This window comes from Pseudorca crassidens, chromosome 6 (genome assembly GCF_039906515.1).
Source record: "Pseudorca crassidens isolate mPseCra1 chromosome 6, mPseCra1.hap1, whole genome shotgun sequence".
Taxonomy (NCBI): Eukaryota; Metazoa; Chordata; class Mammalia; order Artiodactyla; family Delphinidae; genus Pseudorca; species Pseudorca crassidens.
The window spans coordinates 32208568-32224516 of record NC_090301.1 but is presented as its reverse complement, the minus strand read 5'-3'; the positions used below and the strand labels follow the sequence as shown (position 1 = coordinate 32224516).

Sequence of the window (15949 nt, the reverse complement as noted above, 5' to 3'; positions counted from 1 at the left end):
TTTCTCTTTCCTTCTTTGTTTCTTTCTTCTTTTCTTTGTTTCTTTCTTTTTCTTTCTTTCTCTCTCTCTCTTTCTTTCTCTTTCCTTTTTCTCTTGATGGAAACCAAGAGATAGAAGCTCTCTGAGTCTCTCACCAGAGCCTCTTTTTATTTATTTATTTTTATTTTTTCCAGGTTTATTGAGATATAATTGATGTACAACATTGAGTAAGTTTAAGGTATACAATGTATATGGTTTGATATATACATACATATTGTGAAATGATTACCACAATAAGGTTAACACAACCACCACTTCCCATAGTTACATATTTTGTATGTGTGTGGTGATAATTTTTTAAATCTACTCTCTTAACTTTCATCTTTCTTTCTTTCTTTCTTTCTTTCTTTCTTTCTTTCTTTCTTTCTTTCTTTCTTTCTTTCTTTCTTTCTTTCATCTTTTCCTTCTTTTTACATAAACGAAGTCACAGTATTCATCCACTCCTGCTTTCTTTTCTATGATTGTACAATATATTTCATTGTTTGGGTATGCTGTAGTTTATTGAACCAGTCCCCAGTTGAACATTTTAACTCTACTTTTTGATTTGTTTGTTGGATAAGTCAGAGAGCATAGATAAAGAGACCACACTTTTTAGAGAAATCTGCTTTATAAGATTAATTTGGGGTAGAAAGTGTCTTCTTCAGAGCAGAGACCACTTTTTGTGTTTCTTCATTAGTAGTAGGCATGGTCTCTGCAGGCAAATCTCTTCTAATGCTGCCGAATCGACATGATACCTGGTACAGTCACTTGTATTACCTGTGTGTGGCGTTTGTTAATTAATGATAATTACTGTGTTTCATTTTAGAGGAAAGAAGTGAGTTACTGAGAGATTGAGCTGCAGGATGGTGGGAGTGGGCCAAGAGCCAACACTTGGCTGTTGAACTTGATCTTTATTCATTAAGTGTTTCTCATTATTTCAAGGACAGTTATTACCATTACCATTAAAATTGCTGGTTTCGAGCTAGCATGTATAAATCCAGATTAGAAGGCTGATCTCCAGACACAAAAAAGTTTAAAACACAAGAGATGAAACAAGGTCCATGTTAAAAAGTCAGAAATGAACTATTATTATTATTATCAGTATTGTGATGTGAACTGAAGTGAAATGCTAAAAATTACATTGTCATTAATTTATATAACAAAAATAATTGAAAACAGTACCTCACAGCATTGTTCTTCAGCATGAGCACAACTACAATTTAAAAAATTTTTTTTTGCGGTACGGGATCCTCTTACTGTTGTGGCCTCTCCCGTTGCGGAGCACAGGCTCCGGACGCGCAGGCTCAGCAGCCATGGCTCACGGGCCCAGCCGCTCCGCAGCACGAGGGATCTTCCTGCACCGGGGCACAAACCCGCGCCCCCTGCATCGGCAGGCGGACTCTCAACCACTGCACCACCAGGGAAGCCCCCCACAACTACAATTTTATGCAGGATAATTCTCTATTCTTAAGTGCCTCTTCTGTAATTCCAGGAAGACGTGATTTGCAGTGCAGTGAGCAATGCCAATTACCTCGTTTCTCTTGTGGGCTGCAGCTAATGCTTGTCCTCACCATCCTTCTCACTAAGACGTGCAGCAGACATCAATCACCATTACTGCACAGGCTGTCTGCATCCTTAATTAGCAAATAACACACAGCAGAGCTTAGTGGCAGAGTAGACAATATTTTGCATTTAAAAAAATTGTGGTAAGAAGCAATCCCAAATAATTTGCACAATAGCTTGTGTACTGTGAGCCCAGGACACCACAAGGTCTTAGGGAGCCAAAACCATTTGTCTGATAAAATTTCAAGAATCTAATTGAACATACCCTGCTTGCCTAAGCAATTTGCAATTATGTTTTTGAGTACAAATAGGAATATTTTCAGGGTTATTCCTCATATTTTTATGGTAGCTTTCCAGGTTAATTTACCTTGCCATGGTTGCTTCATGCTGTTTCCTTGGCTGTTGTTTTGGTACTTGATGTAATTAGCTGTTGATGGTTCCAGCACAATGAGAGATTACTACTGGATGGGAAAATACCACAACTTAGGTCTTATCATTGATTTTCTGCTTTGTTGTTTCATCATATCCTCAGGATTCATCTTGGCTATTACTGGGCAAGAGAGTGGTGGAAGTGATTCTGATTTAACGAAAATAAAGGCATTTAAAACTGCAGCAGGGAAGGAAAAGGGAGCTAACATTTATTGAGTACCTACTGTGTTCCAGGTAGTACTCCAGGAGAACTGTCTTGTTTTATCCTTACAACACACCTTTGAGGTCTTTATTATTACCTCTATTTTACAAACTAAAAAATTGAAATTCAGATTATATAATTGCATAATGTCACACCACTCAAAAACAGTGGAGCCAGGATTGGAATCCAAGTTTGTTTAACTCCTATAATTCTGCTTCTTCAAATGATGATAGTACTTTATATTTGTATAGAGTTCTATAGTTTTTAACGTACTTTCCCATATGTTATTGCCTTAATTTTCCCATCAGCTCCATTTGGTACACGCTATTATAAAATTTTACAGATGGGGAAAATGAAGCTCAGGGAGGCTGTGACCTGCCCAAGGTCAAACACATAATAAATAGCAGGGCTAGGACTTGGAGACTTGTGAACGTAAGAGCATCACTTTTTCCATGACACTGCTAAAGACTCAGAGCAAACCAATTCCTATTGAGAAGAATGTAGGTTATTTTGCACTATGTTGTGTGTTTATTTATAACTCTATATTACTATATTCCATGCACTTGGGAAAATAATTTGTGAGAATCACAGCTTAAGACATAGATGTTGTTATACAGTTAAAGCCAAATGGTGAATTAGTGAATTAGAAAAACTAGGCTAGGGACTTCCCTGGTGGTTCAGTGGCTAAGACTCCACGTTCCCAATGCAGGGGGCCTGGGCTGGATCCCTGGTCAGGGAACTAGATCCCACATGCCGCAACTAAGACCTGAAGCAGCCAAATAAATTAAAACAAAACAAAACAAAAACACTTAGGCTAAGAATACACATTTGTAGTTATGCATAAAAGTAGCAGAAGTTAGATCTCAGGTCAGGCACAAATTGAGGCATCTTCTTATTCAGACACTGATATGCCAGTTAGATACATTTCAGTCTTGTTTAATAAAGGACTCTCTTGCCCAAGAAGACAACTTATTAAGAAGTTGGAGTGAAGAGGGGAGGAAGTTGGGGGAGCAATAGGAATCTTTTTCTTAGTTAAATTTTTAAACTCCCCAATCCCTTCTCTTTGACTCCCCCTGTCCCTCCAAAAGATGTTTACCTAATAAAAACATTGGCACTGAGATGTGAATGCCTTCTATCTTACCTTTTCAAAGAGAAACCTATTAACACAATTGGAATTCCAAGTGGTGGTAGGTCCCTGAGAGGTTCTTTTGAGTAGGGGTGGTTTCTGTTGCTCTATGATTGTCCCAGGCAGCCTCATCCCTAAACTTGCCCATAACCCCCCTCAAAATACTCTTTCAACATGCTTTCAACAACAAATATTTATTGGGCACAGTTTTTTAAAAGTTTCTTATTATTCTTTTTATTGAGGTATAGTTGATGTATAATATATGTTTCAGGTGTGCAACATAGTGATTCACAATTTTTAAAGGTTATATTCTGTTTATAGTTATTATAAAATATTGGCTATATTCCCTGAGTTGTACAATATATCCTTATAGCTTATTTTATACTTAGTAGTTTGTACCTCTTAATCATCTACCCCTGGGACTTCCCTGGCAGTCCAGTGATTAAGACGTTGTGCTCCTAATGCGGGTGGCGCAGGTTCAATCCCTGGTCGGGGAACTAAGATCCCACATTCTGTGTGGTGCAGCCAAAAAAGAAAAAAGTTAAAAAAAAAAAATCCTCTACCCCTATCTTGCCCCTCCCCACTTCCCTCTCTCCACTGGTAACCACTAGTTTGTTCTCTATAACTGTGAGTCTGTTTTTTTAATTTAATTTTATTAAAAAATTTTAAAATAAAATTTTAAAAGGTTACTTTCCATTTACAGTTACAATAAAATATTGGATATATTCCCTGTGTTGTACAATACATCCTTGAGCCTATCTTATATGCAGTAGTGTATACCTCCTACTCCCCCACCCCTATATTGCTCCCCCTGCCATTGGTAACCTCTAGTTTGTTCTCTATATCTGTGAGTCTGTTTCTTTTTTGTTATATTCACTAGACTGTTGTATATTTCAGATTCCACATATAAGTGATATCATACAGTATTTTTTTTTAACTTTTATTTGCATTTATTTTTTGCAGCATTTATTCCTGGGCCATAAGTTTTTGTTTCTTCAATTTCTTCTGGGATATCCTTTTCTCCTGGGCAACCTCCTCTTCTGGTTTAGGAACAATCTGTTCTTTTTCAGTAAGGATCATCTCAATGTGGCACGGAGAGCTCATGTATGGGTTGATCCGACCATGAACTCTATAAGTCCTGTGCCGCATCCTGGGGGCTTTGTTCACCTGGATATGCTCAATGACCAGAGAATCTACATCTAAGCCCTTAAGTTCAGCATTACTCTCTGCATTTTTGAGCATATGCAGTAAAAATTCAGCACTCTTTTTGGGCCACAGACCCTGCGTCCAGCCCCACTGTTTGGCCTGGGCACACCTACCAACTCCACCATTGTAATGATGGAATGGCACACACTGCTTCTTTAAAGTGACATCCTTCAGATACTTGGTGGCATACCCTTAATGGCCTGGGCTGTTTCATGAGTGTTCTTAAAGTGAACACGAAGACTTGAACCTCTCGACTTGCATGCTTTTGTGGGATTTTCTGGGTCAAGTGAATAGCGAATCATTTCTAGAGGTCACCTGGAAACGAGCAAGTATAATTCTGTCAACATATTTACAGTAACTTACACGGTTTATGTACTAAACGCTGCCCGCAGCTGCTCAGAGAGTAGTTGTTTTCATGATTAATCCAAAGGTGTCCTAAGAAATGCCATCATCACAGCCATCCTTCTATCCACTGTTTCTTCCCATGTGGAGCTACCAGTGACTACAGCAGTTCTGACACTAGACTAGTGACACAGACATCATTCCTTTTACCCTCTCAGGCTACTGACCAGAAAAGCTATCATACAGTATTTAGTAATATCATACAGTATTTGTCTTTCTCTGTCTGACTTATTTCACTTAGCATAATACTCTCCAAGTCCCTCCATGTTGTTATAAATAGCAAAATTTCATTCTTTTTTATGGCTGAGTAGTATTTTACCATACACACACACACACACACACACGCACACACACACATATATATATACCACATCTTCTTTATATTTATCTGTTGATGGACACTTGCTTCCATACCTTGGCAATCGTAAATAATGCTGTTATGAACATTAGGCTGCATGTGTCTTTTCAGATTCGTGTTTTTGGATATATACCCAGGAATGGAATTGCTGGGTCATATGGTAGTTCTATTTTTAGTCTTTTGAGAAACCTCCATACTGTTTGCCATAGTGGCTGCACCAATTTACATTCTCAATAACAGTGCATGAGGGTCCACTTTTCTCCACATCCTCGCCAACATTTGTTACTTGTGTTCTTTTTCTTTTCTTTTTTTTTTTTTTTTTGCGGTACGCAGGCCTCTCACTGTTGTGGCTTCTCCCGTTGCGGAGCACAGGCCCCGGATGCGCAGGCTCAGTGGCCATGGCTCACGGGCCCAGCCACTCTGCGGCATGTGGGATCCTCACGGACCGGGGCACAAACCTGTGTCCCCTGCATTGGCAGGCAGACTCTCAACCACTGCGCCACCGGGGAAGCCCTATTGTGTTCTTTTTGATTATAGTCATTCTGACTGGTGTGAGGTGCTAGCTCATTGTGGTTTTAATTTGCATCTCTCTGATGATTAATGATGTTGAGCATCTTTTCTTGTGCCTGTTAACCAAATATGCATCTTTTTTGGAGAAATGTCTATTTAGTTCTGCCCATTTTTTGATTGGGTTTTTTGTTTTTTGATATTAAGCTGTATGAGCTATTTGTATATTTTGGAAATTAAACACTTGTCAAGCCCATCATTTGCAAATATTTTCTCCCAGACCGTAGTTTGTTTTTTGTTTTGTTTATGGTTTCCTTTGCTGTGCAAAAGCTTTTAAGTTTCATTAGGTCCCACTTGTTTATTTTTGTTTTTATTTCCATTACTGTAGGAGACGGGTCCAAAAAATATTGCTGTGATTTATGTCAAAAAGTGTTCTGCCTATGTTTTCCTCTAGGGGTTTTATAGTATCTGGTCTTACTTTTAGGGCTTTAATCCATTTTGAGTTTATTTTTGTATATGGTATTAGAGAGTGTTCTAATTTCATTCTTTTACATATAGCTGTCCAGTTTTCCCAGCACCACTTACTGAAGAGACTGTCTTTTCTTTATTGTATATTCTTGCCTCCTTTGTTGTAGATTAATTGACTGTAAATGTGTGGGTTTATTTCTGAGCTTTCTAACGTGTTCCATTGATCTATATGTCTGTTTTTGTGCCAGTACCATACTGTTTTGATTACTGCAGTTTTGTAGTATAATCTGAAGCCAGAGAGCATGATTCCTCTGGCTCTGTTCTTCTTTCTCAAATTGTTTTGGTTATTTGGGTTCTTTTGTGTTTCCATTCAAGTTGTAAAGTTATTTGTTCTAGTTCTGTGAAAAATATATTGGGCACAATTTTTGACAGGCACTGTGCCACTAACACACTGGGGATGTGTTAGTGAGAAAAAAAAGACAAACTCTCTTACAGAATATAAGCTCAGGAAGGTAGGGACTATAATATATGGAGTTAGCATTGTTTTATACCAGCAACAACTCCCTTCTCACTTTGGCAAATGACTGTGTACTCCTTTGGACTCACTAAAAAGAGAGAACTAATAGCATGTAAATAATTGTCAGTTTGCAGATGGAATCATTGAAACCACGAATAGAGTATCTGCAATGGATAGTATGTTGCAGTACCTATTTCCTTCTTCTTCCTTCCCTCCCTCCCGCCCTACCTCCCTCTTTTCCTCCCTTCCCTCCTTCCTTCCTTCCCTTCTTCCTTCTTTCCTTGCTTCTTTTCTTCCTTCCTTCCCTCTCTCCTTTCCTTCTTTATCTTATTACCACTCAAATTATTCGTGAAAACTGAGATAAATTTACAGAAATTAGACTCCAGGGAAGACCTTCACTTTGGGTCTAGCCACACAGCATAGACCTCACCCATTTACTAGCTCTGAGGTTCATTTGTTCTACCTGTCAAGTGAGGACAGTTAATAGTTACCTGAAAGAATGCACTACATGTACATAATAGGTGCTCAGTAAATGGAGCTATTATAATCCCTACTATTTAACTATTGAAACTATTTTACTATTAGAACTCTTCATTAAATAATTCATAACCTTTGTAATATTGGAGGTATTTTCTTAAGGCATTATTTCTATAAAGATGATGTTTATAATAATAATTCTGCAATGTATTACTTGCAGGACTTTATTTAGCATATTCATAGCTTAGATTGTTTTGATTGTCCTAGGTAGGTTCTTTCTATACCATTAGCAGGTCAGCTAAGTGGTTGAAAAGTCAATATGTATTTGTAACACATATAATACTGGCAAAATGTACACTTACACGACATAGGAAACTGGGTCTACCTCACCACCTTTGGTCTTGATCATTTTTTCCCCTCATGACACAGTATAATGTGACCAAATGGTGTGGCTCAGCTGCACTCTCTCAAATATCCCATGTGGTCCACTGTGATATCTTAATGCCCCTAAGTTCAAGGGCAGCTAAGGTTCCAGTGCTTATGTACCAGGTTTGGAGAGTGTCTGCAGAGATGAAAAACATCTATGTTGGTGGCCCTAATTCATTAAACTTTTTGCATGATTTAGAAAAAGAGAGAGATCCTATAGTACCCAAATCAAATTAAACTGAATCATAAGAAACAACTAAAATTTGTGGGCCATTCCCCAATAACTACACAGCTGTCAGGTGTGTTTGTAGGTTTTGCTGAGTCCAGTTTGGCTCTCAGACCCAATGTTTTGGCTCCCACATAAGTTAATTCTCATCAGAGGATGTGTTCTTATTAATTGAAAATGTTCTTTAAAAGGTGATATGCGTAAATGCAAGAAAAAAATCCCAAATGAGTTTTCTATATGCCTTTTATAGTTCTTTGGGGAAACATGCTAAGTGTGACCATACAGTAAATATTACTAAATACAAACATTCCAAGTCTTTTTTTCCTTCCCAGTAAGATTTTACGTTTACTTGAATAACGCTGCTGTTGTTCAAAATAGGTTTAGAATAAGCTCCGGGGCCTTTAGCATTTTCTTTGAAATGTCCTTGGTTGTGGAAAATCTTCATCTTTCAAAGATGGATGTGATTTCCAAAAACCACCAACGGTCATTTGGAGCCAGTTCTGGGTAATCAAGCTGGATAATTCCACTTGAGGTTAAAACAAAACAAAATGTGGTAATTATGTTAAATTCTGATAAAAGATTACAATAGATGTGGCATAGAAGGTGACTTTAAAAACAAATCAGTTCTAAAGCTCTAAAATAACTTTAGGCAACGCCAACATCATTGGAATTATGTTGCCTTCCAAGGTGACTGCTTTAAAAATCTAACTTCAGATTCTTTTGTGAAAATTGAGTTTTGTAACTCACTGGTGACACTTCATGCCAATGAGGTCTGACTCAGAAGAAAATTCCAAGAACTCAGGGACTGTGCTTTCGACAGTTAAGGTACATTTTTACTCAAGTGCTTAGTTTGATGACAAACATTATGTGGCAACTGAATAAACAGTAGACAATGGGGATGACTGGCTTTGACATCAATGGTCTTGATAATTTAAGAACACTTGGCAAGACATTAGTGACCATGGGCTGGCTGCTTCAGGATCGCTGGCATTGCCTTAGAATAGAAAGAGTAAAATTGCTACTTACTGGTAGGTTTTTTTTCTCTTTTACATGGCAAGTTATAAAACACACGCCTTACACTTGCTTTCAACAGAGCTTATGGAAATTGTGTCATGAAGCTGAAAAAGAGCCACTGACAGTGGATGAGCTTGGCACCCAGCAAACATGAAGTGGCTCATTTTGAGGAAGGAAAGTCACGAGAGGCCATGCTAATCATACCAATGACTATTAACCTCAGGGGAGAACTCAGAGATTGTTGACCTGCAGAGTACAGTCAAGCCACAGACAGTTTTCCATTCTCATTTATACCTTGGGAAGCATTTGTGCTTTTATTCCAAGGTATATTAATGGACCTCTACATGCAAAAATTGTACTCTAAATATATATATATATATATATATATAAGAGAATTCTCTGTGGAATTTTTCCTTAGAGAGTTTACATGTTAACAGGAGAAATCAAGATAGGCAGAGATAATTTAAAAATGCAAAGTAGAAAGTGATGTGAATTATTTGAGAGGTACAGATAAGTGAGATTTTGGCTGGACGAAAGAGGGTCAAGGCTTGTGGAGGAAGTAGCATTGGAACTGAGATTTGAGAGTGAGATCAGAGCAGAAACATCAAATGTGCAGAGGCAAAAATCCAGAGATGGTGTAGGGGAGGAGTGAGTTGTTCAGTTGGCTGGAATGTGGGAGTGTGAAGAAAGACGGCTTGCAAACAGGTAGGAGAAGTAGGTTGTAGGGAGTGGGGAAGAGTAAACAGATGAGTGATACTGTCTGAACTTTACTTCCTTAAAAACAATCCGGCAGCACTGTTTCAGGGAGAGATCTCTTTTCAGCTAATGTTCAACAATCCGCTCATGTCCAAACATTAGCTTGAGATGTTGTCAACGATTATTAGATGTGAAACAAACTTGAGGTGTAAATACGTCTTCAATTCTGTGGTTGTAGCGTTCCTGATTGACTTAGTAAATTAAACTTTTCCAACATGAATGGTGTTGGTGTATGGATGTTAGCATTACACTGTCCACTAGCCAGGCATCAAAAGAAAAAAAAATTTACTGTTGAGCTGGATGAAATGCTCTTGAAAATGCAGATTTGAGCATGAACTGCTTATTTTTTTTCTATAAAATGATGAATCTGGAAAAATCCTTAGAGCAGAGGTAGGAATCTATCAGTTTACCTGTTTATAGCCCTTTAAGTAAGAAGAGACCAGTGGAATGATTTGTTCAAATTTTCTTAAACCTCAGTGTGTGTGAGAGTGCAGGTTGATGCAAGCTTCTTTTCAGTTCCCCAGGCTATAATAAACCCAACATCTGCTCTCCTCCTATTGGTGGATGTAAAGCCATGCATCTGCCATTGGAATGCTGGCCAGGATGTCAGACAGCTCGACCACGTTACTTTCCATTATCCTGCTTATTCCGTTATCAAACAAAACAAAAGCCAGCCCCTAAACCGAAAACTCGTGATCTGTTCTCAGTTAACACCAAATCCAGAGTCGGTGAAGTGATCAGCAAAGACAGGAGCGTGGGCATCTTTACAACGCTGAGTCACCCTCAGAGGTGCATGCTTTCACTGAATTAACGTTGCAATGTTTTGAGTGTAGCTTTTAACAATACAGAGCTCTCATAACCGAGTGTGGGAGTAATAACAGAACAAGCAAATTATAGGGAACTAGAGAAGGGATTCCACTACTGAGGAAGCAGACCAAGGGAATAGCTTTTGCATGAGATGTGAATTTGGTTCCCCACACATTCCAGTGTCCCTTCCAAATATAAAAAACTTTTTTTTCATATGGAACCAATGGCTGAAACTGTGGACTGCACACACAATAAATTCAGTACAGCAAGAGCTCTGCTTGTTGTGGTATTATTTAGAATGTTTCTTTCACAGTTTTCCTCAGAGTACTGAGATTAAGTATGATCTTAGTTTAGCGTTGTTGACTGTAGATGGCAAAGGACAGTGGAAACATGTGAATACAATGTATCGATGAATGCTCAGGTTTACTTTCTCAACTAAACATACTTATGCGCCAGACTCTGTGCTAGACTCTGCAGGGTGTACAAAGTTGAGGAAAGCATGGTGTTTTTCTCAAGGAGCTTATATAGAGTAGGGAACATAGGTAAATGCACAATTGACTAAATTACAAAGGAGGACGTGTTAGATGCCATAAGTGAGTTTACATGCAATATGCCATGGTGGCTTGAAGCAGAAGAATGTCCAGAAAAAGTTAAATGAAGGTCGTAAATGTGAATCTCCAAGAACCTGGGCTACTGGGAAGATGGTTGCCCCATTCATGGAAATATGGAAATCCGGAGAAAGAGTAGGCTTGCCTATGAATATGCTGAGTTTGAGAGGTGGTTGGAAGCCCAGCTAGAAAGAATTTGAGAGTAGGAATGTGGATGGACTTGCAGAGATAATAGTAGGTGTTGTGGAGGAGATAAGATCATCAAGAAAAACCACATCAGGAGAAACAAGAAGAGCACTGGGAACTTTCAGGGAAAATCTGGGTATAGGAGACAGTAGAAAGAAGAGGAAGTGGTATTAAGATACTGAAGGAATGATCTGGGCAATAGGAGGACCTGGAGAATGCAGTGTGATAAAATATGAGAGGATTCCAGGAAGAAGCTGAGCAACAGCAAGGATTGCAATCGAGGGCTCAAGGAGGATACAGACCAAGAAGCAATGGGGTTTAGTGATTAGATGGTGACTGATGCCTTTTAAGAGAGCAGTGTTAGTAGAATGGCAGGGACAGAAACCAGATTAATTATTAAAAATTTGCTGAAGCATACAAAACAAATTACACAAAGACCACAAATTTTCATGTTTAGGACGAATACTATGCTTTTTAATGTCATGGAAATAATGCAATAGCTAGAGGAAATTATTTCACGATGCATTAAGCATTAAAAAAAATTACAATTTGGTGAGGTTATCTGCGTCTTTCTCACACATGCTAATGTAAACCCTTTGTTGAGATAATTGAGTGGCTTGTCTTCTGTATCATTCACACTTGTTAGCACTACCAATGGAACCTACATATAGTAAGGCACTGAAGTGGGGAATGTCTGGAATAGGTGATGGAAAATAGCAGAGAAGATGCCACGTCAAAGGGCTTAGCATGTGAAGCCACTTGAGTCATTGATTTTTCCTTATCTTGGAGTGCTGATTTCTCCTCTTTACTTCTGTGCTTCTCTTTGGGCCCCAAGCTTTTTTCTTTAATGATGTTTTGAGTGGTTGCAGACTAAGCAATAGGACTATGGTTACATAATCATCTGGCAAACCTCCCTTTTGCTCCTTTCAGTTGAATTAACTAGCTGGCGATTATGGAAATAACAGTAAGATTGCAACAACAATATCTTTCATTTCTATATTGCTTTCTACCTCTCAAACCCTATTTGCATACATGCTCCCATTTGACCTCTAATCAGTTCTACTAGGGATAAACAGAGACCTTTTGGATGGGAATAAAGGAACAGAGGAAATATATGATTTGTTTATTGACTCTTTTCAGCACCATTGTATTTCCTTTTTTTTTTTTTTTTTTTTGTGGTACGTGGGCCTCTCACTGCTGTGGCCTCTCCCGTTGCGGAGCACAGGCTCTGGACGCGCAGGCTCAGCGGTCATGGCTCACGGGCCCAGCCGCTCCGCGGCATGTGGGATCTTCCCCGACCAGGGCACGTACCCGTGTTCCCTGCATCGGCAGGCGGACTCTCAACCAGTGCACCACCAGGGAAGCCCTCCATTTTTTTTTAAGCGATTTATCTTCTCTAGTTAAATAGAAGATATGTAGATAGACAATATTTCTGTATCATGATTTTTAAAAAGCTTATGTGTTCTTAGAGATTGGGTAGTTAGGTATAATTCCTGACATCTGTGAGAGTAAAATATCCAGTATTGATACTCTACGTAAAAGAATAATAAACAGAAACGTCATTGAAATAAAATTAGGTAATTATTTTTTATTTTACTTTTTTTTTTTGGTGGTACGTGGGCCTCTCACTGTTGTGGCCTCTCCCGTTGCGGAGCACAGGCTCCGGACGCACAGGCTCAGCGGCCGTGGCTTACGAGCCCAGCCGCTCCGCGGCATGTGGGATCTTCCTGGACTGGGGCACGAACCCGTGTCCCCTGCATCGGCAGGCGGACTCTCAACCACTGCGCCACCAGGGAAGCCCTAGGTAATTATTTTTATTTATTGAAAGTAATGCTGAAAGTGGAAAAAACATACCCAACAATATAAAGGGTTAGGGTAAGGCAATCTGACTTAACTTATTCCTAAAGAATCTTTCCCCCCTTTCAATCTGACAATCCTTCTATAAAAGCTCTTACAGTTAATGGATAATAGTTAGAGGTATTTAGAGTTAAAGAAGGGGTATTCAGGAGATTGAGGTTACAAGGGGGAAGTTACAGAGAAGGAAAACCATTCATTCATGCATTCTTTCACTCATTTAACATTTATTGATATTCCTATGTGCCAGCTTTGGTGCTGGGTCTTGGATATAGAGTCGCTTTGGTGAAGGACATAATATTCTTTTGAGAGGAAAAGTTCTCCTGAAAGCCTTGAAACAACCTGGTGTTGGAGAAGAGTTTGCTGATAGTCAGTGGCTGTAGGAGTGGAGGAGGAAAGGGAAGCCTGACAGCGAACTTCTTGAACAATATGAGGAGTAGGCTGCCACAGCCAGCTTTTCTTTCCATCAGGAATCTTGCTGAACCTTAGGAAGAAAGGCTGGTTGCAGAAGGAGGATTGGAGAACTCTCGGATAAAGTTTTTTTTTTTTTAAATAAATTTATTTATTTTATTTTTGGCTGTGTTGGGTCTTCGTTGCTGTATGCGGGCTTTTCTCTAGTTGCGGCAAGCGGGGGCTACTCTTCGTTGCGGTGTGCAGGCTTCTCATTGCGGTGGCTTCAGTTGTTGCAGAGCACGGGCTCTAGGCGCGAGGGCTTCCGTAGTTGTGGCACGTGGGCTCAGTAGTTGTGGCTCGCAGGCTCTAGAGCTCAGGCTCAGTGGTTGTGGCGCACGGGCTTAGTTGCTCTGCGGCATGTGGGATCCTCCCAGACCAGGGCTCGAACCCATGTCCCCTGCATTAGCAGGCGGATTCTTAACCACTGCACCACCAGGGAAGCCCTCGGATAAAGTTTTGACTTGAGGCTCTGCTGAGCTTCAGTAAGCGGTTGAGGAACTGTGCTCTGGTTATTCTGTACCAGTAAGACTTCACAATAGGTTTGAAGAGAGAAAGTCAAGAGCAGCTTCTAACTAGAAGCTAGGAAAATTTAAGAATGAATCAAGTTATCCTTTCTATCATATTCCTTTAATGAGTATCTTTGTATTTTCACAAAATCAAAATATGTCAGGACTGGAGGTCATGTTTCAACTAGTGTGTTGATTTAATTCCTACTTGGGAAAGAAAATTGCCACTTAGGTCATCAATCTCGGTTTCCGTGGAATCAGATTTTTTTTCCCTCTCTCTGGGAGCTCTTATATAAGAATTGTCCAGGGTTAAATGAGGGGAGGGGTGACAAGTTCATAGCCCAGAAGGAACATTGTGTCTATGGGCTATCAAAACATTGATCATCCGTTGGGTCACTTAGCAGGGATTCCCTGGAAAACCTTTGGTTCTAATGAACAGTAGAAATATGTGAATGGGAAGACTAGATTTGGAAAGCTGTCTGTATGAGAAGAAAGAACAGCGATGACAGAACACAGATGTGTACCCTATGAGCTGGCAGAAGTGTGATTATGTTGACTGTGTCAACAGTTGACAGGCTCTAGGACACAGTGTCTTTGAGCAACTGCTCTGAAGTTCGGTATTTTTTTTTTTTCTGGGAGAGGGAGGGGTATTTGTGTAGTGATTGCCTATTCCATACTGATAAGAAAGACATAGTCTCTATAGAGTTCACGACTTTGGCTGGCTCCACTTTTGGCTGATGAAGGAAGCCAGAATGGCCAGTTCTACTGGCAGTTATCTGAGCCAGTCTGCACAGGTCTCTGATTGCTGTGAGGTTCCACAGGCAGGAAGGAACGAGAAATACTGGTTTCTACCAACAGTTGGAGTCCTAAGGACTGATGTGACTAACTGGTGGTAACAGCAGCTTCAAATCCTTTCTGGGAAGAGGCAGGATTTGTAAATAAATGGAAAACAAACACAAGTGTCTCAAAACAAATTTGTGGCTTTCGTTTGGTGTGGTGGGTGTGTTCAACCTGGCATAAGAGAGAAAGCTGGAGTCTATATATATGCAATCACTGTTCAACATTGTCTCAAAGAATCATCTACAGTGCTGAAAACTTGTAATAATCATGTGATCAATAGAATGGTTATTATAGTGCTCTGCAAATGAGAATATGAAATGACAGTGAATGGGGAAGGGTATTAGGCATTTTAATAAAACAAAATAAGAGCATGCTAATAATAGTCATTAGAGTATTAAATACTTATTGCATATGTTTCCAAATTCTGATTTTAATTGTAAATAATCCAGCTTTAATTATAATATTATTTCTTCATCTTTTTGCCTCTGCTCAAAACTAAAAATTCTCTCTATACAAGAGCCAAAGCTCTTTACAATTAATCTCCCTTTCTTTAAAAACAAATAGAAGCAGCAACAGCTGAGTAAAATACATTTTTTACATTTCAAGCAGTCCTCATTTAAACTATGTATACAAAATGTACATGTTTGTGGGTTTTTTTTTTTTTTCTTACCGTGTTTTGGAATTATAAACACGTTGATAGCCCTGGGGACTGAAGCTGGTGCTAGTTCTTTCCCAGACTGATAACAGCCGAGGCTGTAGTTCCATGCATGGCACCCTGATTCTGGGATTAGAAATACAAAAGCTGATCTGTGGGGAGAAGGAGAGTTTTTTGGAGGCACGTGCAGCTGCTGCGGGCCAGCACATTGGCCAGTCTGACAGCGGCACTGATGTCCCCTCTCAGCCTTTCACGTCGGACAAAGAGATGCAAATGCTGCCACAAAGGCCTTCTCATTCTTAACGGCACATATAGAAGGGAAAAGTCAGAGGTTCTGATGGTCAT

The 15949-nt window shown here is 39.5% G+C and overlaps 1 non-coding gene and 1 pseudogene across 1 annotated transcript; both read right to left on the bottom strand.

The window, feature by feature from the left end:
* Positions 1-4270: 4270 nt before the first annotated feature.
* On the bottom strand, positions 4271-5106 carry LOC137225800 (large ribosomal subunit protein uL22-like; annotated as a pseudogene).
* On the bottom strand, positions 4936-5001 carry LOC137226844 (small nucleolar RNA SNORD58). Its single transcript, XR_010944545.1, has one exon. It is a non-coding gene; the product is annotated as a small nucleolar RNA SNORD58 (small nucleolar RNA).
* Positions 5107-15949: the final 10843 nt, after the last annotated feature.